This window comes from Ochotona curzoniae, unplaced genomic scaffold (genome assembly GCF_017591425.1).
Source record: "Ochotona curzoniae isolate NIBS_2020 unplaced genomic scaffold, NIBS_Ocur_1.0 scaffold_1852, whole genome shotgun sequence".
Classification (NCBI taxonomy): Eukaryota; Metazoa; Chordata; class Mammalia; order Lagomorpha; family Ochotonidae; genus Ochotona; species Ochotona curzoniae.
Window position 1 is genome coordinate 7,407,396 of NW_024467087.1, and position 12,146 is coordinate 7,419,541.

The window sequence follows — 12,146 nt, forward strand, 5'->3', positions numbered from 1 at the left end:
TCATGCTAGTACTCATCGCAGGCTCTCTGATGGGTGATACGTCACCCCAACTGGCATCTTAACCACTACACCAAATGCTGATTACCACTGAATCTTATGTCAGGTGGTGTAGTTTGTGTGCCTACTAAGAATCTGCCCATTCCATATATGCTATTTAATTTGTTGACATACAATCGGTACAGTATTCTTTTAAAATTATTTTTATTTTTTAAATATGTGTAATGATAATTTGACTTTTATTTTTCCTTTTATTAGTTTGAATCTTCTCCCTTCCACCACCCACCCCCGGCCAGTCCAGCTAGAAATATTTAAAAAAGAACTAGTGGTAATGATTTTTAATTTTTTCTAATATATAGAAGCCATTCCAAACTCATTTTCTAAGTCTAACATCAGCCTGATACCAAAACAAGGTCAAGACAATATGAAAGCAAAATACAGACTAATATCTCTGAAAAACATAGAAGCAAAAATGTCTAATAAGATAGTAGTAAGGCAACTTTAGTAGTTCATTTAAAGGATCATATACAATGAGCAAGTGGAATCTGTTCTAGGGTGCAAGGATGCTCATTTTACATAAGTCAATCAATACAATACAGTAACAAAATGAATAGAAAAGCACATCATTATCTCTATTGTCTTATATTCTCTATCATTATCTACACTGTAATCTTTATTGGTTTCTTCTTTTTGCCAGCTTTGGCTTAGCTTGCTCTTTTTTCTTCTACATCCTTGAGGTATAATGTTAGGTTATTGATTTGGGATTGTTGTGGTCTTAGGCAGCTAGTTCAGGGTCACTAGCTTGGATGCCATTCTCGCCACCACCTGTGCGATCCTTCCTGTCCACCTGTGAGGCTCACCATTCATCACCTGGAACCTGAGGGAGGGGGGCATTGTTGCATAACCACTCCCCCTGCGATGCCCCATAAATACCCACGATAGGGAGGGGCTCTCTCTTGGTTCTGTGCCTCTGTCACTCTGGCACCCCAACTCTTGGCCTGCCCAGTACCTGCTTGCTCTCTGGCCTCCTGCAGTCAGACTCCAAGGTTATGTAGCCCTTGAGCATGCCCCTGCGTGTCTGTATTCCTCATCTTCTGTTCACTGCTTGGGTGGAATACTGAAGATGTTAATGCTAAGATACTTTGTATTTCCAATTTATGCCTTTTCAAGAGTTCCAGGAGAGGTGAGGCCTAGCAGTGATGGAATGTGGACTGAGAAGCCAGGGAAAGGTGAATGTCTGCAGTTTTGTAACTGTGTCTAGGATGTTCTCTGCATGTCTTTTAGGAGAATTTATATTGCTGCGGAAGCTGGGACATAGGTCTTGAATTCAATGGATGGACTTCAGGGTCATCACCATTTGTTCCTCTCAGGGTTTCAATTCAGACTGGATTGCTATGTGGACTTGTCATTTGCCAATTTCTAGTGGGCCCTGTTATCACCAAGCTTGGTTACTAATGACCCCTTAATACATTCTAGATTGGTCTGGTGTGATCTCTATTGCACCCCACAAGAGGATCATTCCTACTTAAAAAAAATATTTAAAATGCACAGAGACAGAGATCTCCCTTCTGCTGGTTCTCTCCCAAATGCCTGTAACAGCCAGCAGAAGGCCACAGCCAGGGCTGGGCACTCAGTATGGGTCTCCCACCTGGGAGGCAGGGTCCCAACTACATGAGTGATTGCCTGCTGTCTCCCAGGGTGCATGTTAGCAAGCCAGGCTTAGGAGCAGGCTGAGACTCCAACTGAGGCACCCTGACAGGGAATGCATGTATCACTAGTGGCTTAACCAATAGGCCAAATGCACACTCTTACTGTTTTCAAATTTTATTTTGCAATGATGTATTTTTATTTATTTGAAAGCCAGTGACAGAGAGAGGGAAAGTGGGAGGGAAAGGGAGAGAGAGAGATCTTCCATGCACTGGTTTACTTCCCAAAAGGCTACAACAGCAAGGATTAGGCAAGACTGAAACCAGTAGCCAGCAACTCCATCCAGGCCTCCCACATGGGTGCAGGGACCCAAGCACTGGGCCATCTTCAGCTGCTTTCTCAGGTGCATTAGCAAGGAGCTGGATTGAAAGTGTAGCAGCTCACGGTTTGTGAGCCCAGGGGTGGAGGATCCGGTGGAGCTTGAGTCACCTGGCCTGGGCCCCTGTGCCCACCTGTGAGGTGGGTGCTGGGTTTGTGATCCCCGGGGGTGGAGGATCCGTTGGGTCTAGAGTTGCCAGGCTCGGGCCCTTGGGACCACAAGCAAGGGGGCATGCCGGGTTCCTGAGCCCGGGGGGGTTTGGGATCTGCCGGGGCTCAGGTTGCCTGGCTCAGGTCCTTGGGACCTGCCTGCAAGAATATGCCCTTTTCAGTGAACAAGGTGGGGCAGTGGACACAGACCCAGAAGCACAAGGGGAATATTTTAGCCCATTTGGTACCATAGTAGAAGAAGGAGAACAGAGCAAATTGGACAAGTACCCCAGTCAAACGATGACAGCAAAAACCTGGATTAATGGAGACTTGAGGTTGACCATGTCAGCCTATGGACATTGGGAGGGCTGCATCATCCTTGGATCAATGAAATCGACAGCATTTCAGAACTATCCAAACCACTTGGGCAGAACCTTCTGAACATACACACATCGAGATCCTGGGTCGATATCAGTTGGCAGTTCCTCATCCCTGGGTACTGAGACATTTGGGAAGTTGGGTGTGGCTTCCCCCTTTATCTCTCCCCTTCCCCCAGACACAAGAAGAAATAGCAAATTTGGAAATAATGATTTCACCCATTTACCCCAACCTTTGATCCTTTCCATCCTGATTAACTATGTAATTATCATGAAAAAAATAGTGTAGCAGCTGATACTCAGACTACTGTACCTACAGGGGAAGTCAGTACTGCAGTCAGCAACTTCACTTGCTGTGCCACAACTAGTAACCAATATCCTCCTAATTTTTTTTTTAATTTGTTATTGGGCCCTGCACACTGGCCTAGTGGTTAGGGTCCTTGCCTTGCACTTGCTGGGATCCCATGTGGGTATTGGTTCTAATCTCAGCAGCCCTGCTTCCCATCCAGCTCTCTGCCTTTGGCCTGTGAGGGCAGTTGAGGAAGGCCCAAAGTCTTAGGACCCTGCACCTGTGTGGGAGATCTGGAAAAGTTACAGCTCCGGCCGTTGTGGCCGCTTGGGGAGTGAATCAGCAGATGGAAGATCTTCTTCTCTGTCTTTTCTACTCTCTGTATGTCTGGATTTCCAATAAAAATAAAATAAATCTTTAAAAAATTCAGTTATGCTTTTCAGCTCCAGTTTCTATTTCATTCCTTTTTATAATTTCTTTTTGTTATTTTTATTAATATAAAGGAAAGATTTCATGTCTACTTCTCTCCCTCTCTCAATCCCTCCACTTCCATTCTTTCTTTTTTGATTCTTCAATTTTTTTAAAATGACATACCATTACACTCACGGGCTTAATGCATCAGTAACCATAATGTTCAACAAGTAAAAAGTAGATATTTTCTATTTTGCAAAAACATAATTTTGATCTTCTTTAGTTCATTTTTCCATGGCTTCTTTTAGAGCCTCAGGTATATTTAAGATAGTTGGTATAAAATCCTAGTGTAGAATGTCCAACACTGAACTTCCTCCGGGACAGTTTGCTTTTTCCTGTACATAGAACCAGTGAGCTGCTTATTTCCAAAATTTTACTATTTTAATAATAGAATTGTTCAGAATATCATCTGCCATAAAGGGCATTTTACTTTTGTTTTACACCAAAAATCTTGTAACTTTATACATGCTAGGAGATTCATTCAGTTGTCCATGCGTTGCTGAGTCATATTTCATGGTGTAGAATTAGATTTTTTAAATGAAAAACTAAAAGATATCTAATGTCTTGCCAGCTTTTTGTTTTACTTTTAACATGTCACTTTGAAGTGTATTGATTACTAAAGTAATGCTGCAGAAACACTGGAGAACAAGAAAAAACATGTCTGCTCCAAATTCCCAACCTGGCCCCCTTTGCTCCAGTGGGTTCATTAGCTGAACAGCCCTGCCTCCATGTGGGACCAGGACAGTGACCTTAAAAACCCCCTCCCTGGGCCCAGCGGCGTGGCCTAGCAGCTAAAGTTCTCACCTTGAACGCACCGGGATCCCATATGGGCACCGGTTCTAATCCCAGCTGACCCACTCCCCATCCAGCTCCCTGCTTGTGGCCTGGGAAAGCAGTCGAGAACGGCCCAAAGTCTTGGGACCCTGCACCCGTGTGGGATACCCAGAAGAAGTTCCTGGTTCCTGGCTTCGAATCGGCACAGCACCGGCCATTGCACTCACTTGGGGAGTGAATCATCGGACGGAAAATCTTCCTCTCTGTCTCTCCTCCTCTCTCTATATCTGACTTTCCAATAAATAAATAAATCTTTAAAAAAAAAACCCTCCCTGCCATTTGGGATGCTGGCAGGAGGGAGACTGATTTCTGCCCTCCCGTAGTCCCCACCACCTTGGCTAGTTTTCACAAGCTTGCTCTCCTCCAGCTGCTGTCCTCTGATATTTTGCCATCATGAACAAAGGTGCTAACAACTTACAACAGGTGTATTGTGAATATAACTTCATTTCTCTGAGATGGATTCTCAAGAATACAATTGAGGATCATATAGTTTAATTTTGCAAGTTGCAAAATTATTTGAAAGAGAGTCCGTATCATTTTCGATAGCCATAACAATGTATGAGGAAGATAGGTCATTTGCACTCTCCCTATAAAGGTGTTATCATTTTTTAAGTCATTCTGAAAGGTGTGCAGAAGTATTGATTACAGTGTGCATTTGCATTTTCTTAATTACTCTTGTCTTAGTCAATTTGGGGTATCAAAACAAATCACTATAAATTGAGTGTGTTCAAACACAAATCCTTAGCATGTCACAATACTGGTAACTGCAAAATCTAAGATCAATACGGCATCGCTTCCAGTACCTGGTAAGGGCCTGAAGCCTGCTTTGCAGCAGTCCATCTTTTTATTTTATTTGCACAGGGGGACGAACAGAGACAAGGAAGCCTTTTTGTGCCTTTTTTGCTTCATGAATTATTTATTTGGATGGGAGAGAGAGATTTAAATATTTTCGCTTGTGAAAGAAGAGACAATAGCAGAATGCACAGGGTTGGTATGAGGAAGGAAAGAAATAATAAATACATTCTCTGGCTCACTATGCAAATGCTTGCAACAGCTATGGCTAAGAGGGACTGAAGCCAGGAAGTCCATCCAAATTTCCCATGTGGGTGGCAGAGGCCCAAGGGCTTAAACCAACACCTGTGCTTCCCAGGGATATCAGCAGGGAGCTGGATTGCAAATGGAATAGCTGATAGTTGAACTGGAACTCTGATGTGGGATGAAGATTTCTCAAGCAGCAACTTAACTCACTTTGCTACAATACTTCCCCTGATGTGTGTCTTTTTAAGAAGGCATTTGTCCTTTTTAACTAGTCCGGCTTTGTGATCTAAATTACCACTGAATGGCCCCAGCTTCACATCGCATCCAGGATTAGGATTTTAACAGCTAAAATTCAGTATGAAGCTACATAAGCATTCAATGCATAACAACAAGAGATAATGAATATCATTTCATGTGTTTTATTACCACATATTTTCTCAGTAAAATATGTCCCACTGTCTATTGGATTGCTTCTTTTCATGTTTTGAAAGTTCCTCATGCGTACCATCTATAAGTCATTTATTAGTTACACAGTTTGTAAATATTTCCTTCCCATTTGTAGCTTCACTTCTTTCTCTTAAGATATTTCATACAGAAAAATCAAAAATATTTAAATGATCCAATTTATCACTTTTTCCTTTTCCTTTTGTGTAACTTGTGTTTGGCTTCCTTGCCATCACAAGCAACTGCAATTGCACTAACCTAAAATGTCCAGAATGGATAAACTCAGAGAAGAAAATAGATCTGTGGTTGCATAGGGTTTGAGGGGATTGAGGAGCAGTGAGTGACCAGCGAAGAGCAGGTGGGTTACTTTGGGGATGATGGAAATATTGTAAAAATGATGCCAGTGATTTTTCACAGTTGGACTTGATGATTTGCTCTAGCATTAGGCACACTGAAATGCTGATTCTCAATGTGACTGTACTTGGAGTTCTAGTCTATCAGAAAATAATTAAAGTCAAATAAGGTCATAAAAACGAGGCTCTGATCTACCAGGATTAGTGTCCTTGTAGGAACAGACCCTGGAAAATAGGACCTGACTGCTTCCTCTTTGCCATGTGAGGACACATTAAAAAATTAAAGTGGTCATTTGCAAGCCAGGAAGGGGGTTCTCACCAGGAACTGAATGTGTTAGCAACTTGATCTTTCTAGCCTCAAAAACCGCAGTCTGTGGTCTTTTATTATGGCTTCCCAAGAAGACTAATACAACTACTCTGGAAATAAACTAAAAGCATTGAATAGATGTGTTGGGTTATATGCAGTTATATCCCAATAAAACTGTTATTAAAACATAACAACATGCAGTGAATGATATCTGACTTGAATACTATAAAGGTCAAAGTATCCCTCAAAAGCCAAATGAGATGATAAATGCACTTAACTGATGGCAATGGATTGGGAAAAGTCATGGGGGAAAGATCGTGGTCACTGAGGTGCGTGGACAAATGGAATACAGACAGCAGCCAGTATGAATTGAATAAACATTCTATGCTAGACACTGGTCTGAGGGCTTTGTATTTATTATTTCTTTCCTTCCTCATACCAACCCTGTACGTTCTGGTATTGTCTCTTCTTTCACAAATGAAGAAAGTGAGTCCCATTGGGGTAGGAAATCTGCCCAGTGTTTCAGTTAGTAAGAGTATGAGCCAAGATACTGAATCGGGTATGTGTGACCATAGTTACTACCCTGTTTTTGTAGGGGCTTGAATCAAGAATGAAAAAGAAGCTAACACCTGTGAACTTCTACAAGTAGCATCAAACCACCCAGAAACAGCACAAGGAGCCAGTAAAGAGGCTTGAATTTTGTAGGACTCAATTCTTGTAGGATTCTCTGCTACTGAGAAGCTCCAGAACAGCCCCAGCAGCAGAACAGCCGCCCTCCCTGTGGCCACGATGGCCAGGGCACACGCTCGGATTCACATCACCCCCTGCGCAGATATGGCACCGGCTACTTTCTCACTGTATGACCTTGGGAAGGATAATGAAACTGCTTTGCAACTTTGTTTTCTCATCTGTAAATGGAGAAGATGAAAACAATAATGCCAATGAAAATGATAAAAATAATAGCATTAATGATACAATGCATGCCTTAACAAAGTACATAAAATGCTCGGCAGATACTAAATGCTCAACAAATGCATGTTGCTTTGGGGCCAGAACTGTCATCTTGCAGTAATTTGCCAAGATGACAAGCACAAAGGAAAAGAGGAGAGGTACTTGGCATGTGTATTGCCGAGCTTTTAGAAAACATGGAACTGTTCCCTTCACCATACCCATGCTCATCTACAAGAAAGGTGAGACTGTCGACATCAAAGAAATGGGCAGTGTTGCAAGAGGCATACCCCGTAAATGTTACCATGGCAAAACTGGGAGAGTTCACAATGTTACCCAGCATGGGATGCCGTTTCCATAGTTGTAAACAAACAAGTTAAGAACAAGATTCTTGCCAAGAGAATTAACGTGCATATTAAGCACTCCTAGAGCTGAGATAGCTTCCTGAAATGCGTGAAGAAAAATCATCAGAAAAAGAAGAAAGCCAAAAGGAAAGGCACTGGGTTCAACTGAAGTGCCAGCCAGAGAAACCCACTTTGTCAGAACCAGTGGGAAGAAGCTTGGGCTGCTAAAACCCATTCCATATAAATTCACAGCATAATTACAAGCTAGGGAAAGAACTGTTAACTGTCAAATATTTCTCAATTGAATACAAGCATGATATACCAGCCTTTGAACAAATAGTTAAATAAAAAGTGTATGTGTGTGTATGCACCTGTATGTGAATGTGCACAGGTGTGAGCGGGAGAGAATGTAGGCACACGTACCATGTATGTTATTTGACTATAGCATAGGCCTTTTGCAGCACGGAGCCCTGCACAGCACACTTTGTGGTATTAGACTCACTTTTGTATGACTTGTTAGGACTGGGAAGGGTGCTAAGTTAAAGCAAGATGTGGAAGAAAAGAATATCTGAGGGGGTTGAATGTAACTGAATCCTGGGAAAGAACTAAGTAGATTCAGGAAAATCTAACCTACGGACAACGGAGAACTACCAGTTGTTTCCTCCGTAATGCAAGATTCAGGCCTGAAGAACAACTTAAAGACATCACACTATTCATTAAGACCACAAGCTAGAAATCCCTGGGTCAAAAATTTAAATCTCAGAGAGATCAGAGATGATTTCATAAGGTATTTCAATGCTGACTTCAGCTGCTCTGGGAGATGAAAAGAACTAAGGAAGGACCACATTTCCAGATATCTGACTGATAGAAGTTTTCCTTGGAGGAGTGACAATGAGACTTGATGGGATAAGAGGATAGAAGTCACCACTATGGCCTGCCTTGCAGTGTCGTCAACATGCCTCTGTTCTGCTCTACCAGAATTAGAATTAGAGTCAGGGTAACTTGGGGAGCAAAGCACAGACTCCCTTGATCCTGAAACTATGAAAGTTTTGGGGCATTAGCCCCAGAACTATGCTCGTGAATTCTAGACGAGCCTAAACTAGCACCAGAAGTAATCCATAAAATATATTCTCTCACTCAGGGAGATCTGGTACTAACCCACTGTACTCTGTAGCACCAGGGTTCTAACAGTTAGTTCTGATTTTCTGAATCCTATTAGAATCTACTGGGTGGAGGTAGGGAAGAACTGACCTGCATTCCAAATCTCCAGTCTCAGATTGCCAGAGCAAAATTTCCTGTATCTCTTATAGTCACCCTGAAAGATGGGAGCAGGGCTCAGTTCACATCCCTTAATCATGAGACTAGAGCAGTTGCTATTATAAATCATAAAGCCAGCTTCACTTTCCAACAGGATCTGAAGCAGGCCCATCACATCACACAGTCCTAGAGCCACAACTTTGGGTGCCGCAAGCCTCAATATGACGTAAGTTTGCCAATAGAACAAGAAGACAGCCATCTTTGTCTTCCTTAGCATGAAGAACAAGGCAGGCCCTGGTTATCACAATCCCCGAGACTGACACTGAGCACTCTGTGGACTGCAAATACACACCCTAGGAAACACATATTCATCTCAGAGACACGCTTCTAGCCCTATGGTCAGCTACAGACTAGGTCACTGTGCCACTTATAGACACAAAATTGACATTTATTAAGACAAAAGAAATCAATAAGAAACTGTACTTCTGGTTTCATCTGAAACCAAAGCCAAAGCAACAAAACAAATGACACCTTGCATTTAATCTCAACTATAAACTTCATAAAGAAGGGATATTTATACCAGATGTGCAAATGTCAATGTAGAGACACAGGAGGAGACACAAGGAAGCAATATAGCATGACACATTAAAAAGAACACAACAATCCTTCCACAATTAGACTGTAAACAGATAGAAATCTATGGAATTCTGGCTACAAAATTCAGAATAGTGATTGTGAAGGAGCACAATGTGATTGAAGACATATATACATAGTTGAGAATCAATGAGTGACATGAACAAAAATATTGCTAAAGAAACAGGACTTATAAAAAAGCCAAATAGAAATTCTGGAGATGAAATTTTTAATCACTGAAATAAAAAAATACAGCCAAGAGCTGTAACAGCGGAATATAGCAAGTAAAGGAAAGAACTTCTGACCTCACACAAGCCTTTTGAAATAATCCAGTCAGACAAACAGAACTGAAAGAATGGAGAAAGTTTATATGAAATATGGGGTGCCATTAAATGACCAAATATTCATGTTATAGGTATTTCTGAAGGAAAAAAAAAGTGTTGAGAACCCAACCAATCCAGTTAAGGGGTAGGCAAAGAACCTCAAAAGGCAGTTCTCAAAAGGAGAGATACAGCGGCCTAACACTATATGAAAAAAAAAAATGCTCGCTATCACTAGCCATCAGGGAAATACAAGTCAAGACCACCAGATCTCAATCCGAATGGCTAACATCTGAAACACAGGGAGTAATGAATGCTGACGAAGAGATGGAAAAGGGGGACGCTTAGACAGTGCTGATGGTAACGTAAATTAATTTAGCCACTGTGGAAAACAGCACAAAGATTTCTGCGAGAGGTAGAAAGTTCCCTATGACCCATTAACCCCACTACTGGGCATATATTTAAAGGATAAGAACACACTGTATCAGAGATATCTGCACCACATTGTTTATGGGAGCACTATTCACAACAGCCCAAATTTGGAATCAACAAAGGTGTCCATTATCAGATGAAGAGAGAAAGCTGAATGTTATCCAGCTATAACCAAGAATGAAATTCCATCATTTGCAAATTTCCATCAAAATGGATGCAACTGGAGGATATCATGTTGAGTGTAATAACTGCACCCATATGAGAAGCAGGCACTGCAGAAAGAGGATTAGCCTGTTATGCCACAGGGAAGGCCCTGATTTTGAGTAATTTTATAACCGTTGTTTCTAATCCTTTGCAAGCATTTTAATCAATCTCCTAGTCATCACAGCCTAATGTTGAAGTATTGCTGTGTTTCATTTGGAGCAATATATCTTCTTTGTTCAATCTGCTTGTATTTCTATATTTGATTTTAGTCATCAGGGTAAACAATGTTATCTCCCTTGAACACTTTGTTCTTCGAAATGTGCCTGTATGGCTTAGTACAATGCCTGCTCCTTCTGCAGATATCCATAGGTGTATGCTGTGTGGAGCCAAGGAGCTCTAGTCAGAACTCAAGGGTAGGTTGAGTCATACGGCCTGAAGCGCCCGGAGTGACACCCAAGTTTGGCACTGCTTATCTCTATCACTAGAGATAATGAGGATATAATCTAAACAGGTTGACGTGTTCACAACCCTAGCCCCTCTCAGTCAGGGTGAGCTCCCAGTGTTTGTGAACCCCACTGCCCAAGAACATGCACCACACAAAAGATCCATGCGCTCTGCAGTGTGATCATGGAGCCCTCCGCCATGACCCTCTCCAGCACTCAGTTAGCTGCGAGTTTCTGGAGTAAGCCAGGGATTACTCAAAGACCCAGTCATATCTTCTGTCCTTCTCAAGTTGCTGGCCTATCCTGCAGTCACAGAATGCCTAACATCACAAGGGTGGGGCTGCCAGAGTCACAGCGACGCAGGATCCATTCCCCGCCCTACAAGCCTCTGCACCCATGGAGCGAGCTGTCCTATTCAGAGTCGCCCTATTCAGAGTCCGCTGCCAGCTCAACAGATCAACTGGGTGAAGGGAGGGGAGCAGCATGCCCTCCTTTTATGAAAGTAAGAGGGTGCTCCACTCCAACTGTCAAGTCTGCCGTCCTGACTCAAAGTCAATGGCGACTGCATATTTCTCCCTCCAACAAATTCCCCAGTGGTGTGCAGGCTGCAGCAGTCTTCACTCACCTTGCTCTAGGAAATGGTGCCTCCTGTTCTCTGGTCTCTGGACACCTTGGAGGGGGCAGGGTAGGAAACTGATGAGCCTTCCCTTCACAGGGTTAGGTGGGCCCCCTGCCTCCTCCAACTCTTCAGGCCACACTACAAGTTACTGGGGACTGTGAGTTTCTCTAGCCAAGTTCACCAGGGGCACATGGGCTGCTAGAGATTCCTCTCACCTTGGTTTGAGAAGCTGACATTGTTCCCAGCCACAGGAACTGCTGGTGCCATCCTGACAGCTGCTGGGTGGTTACACAGTCTTTACTGTTCCGCTCAGTCCCTCTCTCTCTCTTTTTTTTTTTCTTTTCTTTTTTTTTTTTTTAATGTAGACTTTGCACGGAAAACACTCCAACTGTCACTGAGGAATGTGGCTCCTCCTATGTTCTGGTATCTTCCCATGGTGAAAATCAACTTGTATTTTCCCCATTCAGCCATCGTGGATCTCTCCCTATAAATATTTTATTGGAATACAGCCACACAGATCCATTTATATATTGTCTATGGTTGCTTTTGTGTAACAACAGCTGGGTTGAGTCATACGGCCTAAAAGCCAAAATTATTTACTACCTACCCCACCCCCAGCTTTTTGGGGGGTGGGGCAAAAAGTGTTTCCCAGCCCCTGGTC

The 12,146-nt window shown here is 42.6% G+C and overlaps 1 pseudogene; it reads left to right on the top strand.

Annotated features, from left to right (window-relative positions):
* Positions 1–7,363: 7,363 nt before the first annotated feature.
* Positions 7,364–7,834, top strand: LOC121169406 (annotated as a pseudogene).
* Positions 7,835–12,146: the final 4,312 nt, after the last annotated feature.